Source organism: Trichechus manatus, unplaced genomic scaffold, assembly GCF_000243295.1.
Source record: "Trichechus manatus latirostris isolate Lorelei unplaced genomic scaffold, TriManLat1.0 scaffold00134, whole genome shotgun sequence".
Taxonomy (NCBI): Eukaryota; Metazoa; Chordata; class Mammalia; order Sirenia; family Trichechidae; genus Trichechus; species Trichechus manatus.
Genome location: NW_004444070.1, coordinates 1,782,568 through 1,783,956, shown reverse-complemented (window position 1 = coordinate 1,783,956; position 1,389 = coordinate 1,782,568).

Here is a 1,389-nt window from a genome sequence, read left to right as displayed (position 1 = left end):
GGGAGAGAACTTCCCACAATGCTAGGTTTACTGCAGTCTTAACAATGTCTATATAAAAATAAAACTTCACCTCTCAAGAAAGTCAAAACGAAAGAAAGACAAGAAAACCAAGTTCTAGAAGGAACTAGCCTGCAATTCGAAAACCGTGATTCCTACTGTGGGGAGATTTGTTACAGTTTATCTATACGTTGCCTGACTTCAGTTCTCATCCTGTGTAATCTCTACAGTTTTTAATCACTTCTCCAGTTCGCTGCAAACCACCATATAAATACCGGGGAAGTATTTATGCAAGCAGTGCTATAGTGCTGCTGTAACACAAATACCACAATTGCGTGGCTGTGAAAAACAGAACTTTACTTTCTCATGGTTCGGTTCTGGAGACTAAAAGTCCAAATCAGGTCTTAGCTGTCAGGATTCCTTCCTCGTGGGTAGCCCAGGATGCTCCTTGGTTCCTAGGCCATCCTCACTGGGCTTGCCCTCCCCAGCATTGGTCTGCCCCTGGGTCAGTCTGCTCTTTTAATATCTCAGAAGGGATTAGGTTTCAGACACACCCTACACTGGTATGGCCTCATTAACATAACAAAGAAAACTCTATTTCCAACCAGGATTACATTGACAGGTATAGGGGTTAGGACTGCAACACATATTTCAGGGACACACAGTGCAATCCATAACAGGAAGAAAAGTGGATTTCTGAATAACTGACCTCAAATACAGTTTTCGTTCCATAGGCAGCTCACAAGAGATTTAAGTGATATTTACAATTTTGAAATTTTAAAATGACTTAATTTGATTCCTGGGCCTGAATGGGTTAAACAATGGTTATTTTATTACTGTTTGGAACCACTAGAGTATGTCAGTAATTAGCAAATGCAATATTCGCCACCTACAGAACAGCTTTTACTGCCGGAGAATGCATAAACACTGTCTTAGATAGCAGAAAACAGATTTTTAAAACCTTGATTGCATTAAATAAAATAACCTGGTAAAGGCTTATTTTTCTTACTTCTGGCTAAATTACTTAGAATTCAGGGCTTTTTTTTCTTATGGTGAGAATTTAAAAAAAAGGAAATAACGCGCATGCCCATGTTTTTATTTATACCCCTGTTTGTAAACAGGAGTGAGAAGCGTTATCCATCACCTTTTCCAGGCCTTGAAAATAGTCCGTGCATTCTTCTCATGGTCATGTCAAGAAGAAATATCCTTGAAAGAAACAGAACTGGAATCTTAAGATGAAATAAAAACTCAAGAGTAATATTTTATTTCCCTGTCTCAATGCCACCCAAACTAATCTTTTCTAAAATCAGCACAGCTCCCTAAATGATGACATTCTGAAAGCAAAGTCTTAACCTTTCTGGTTTTCAAGGGACAGGATTGCTTCTGGAGTTA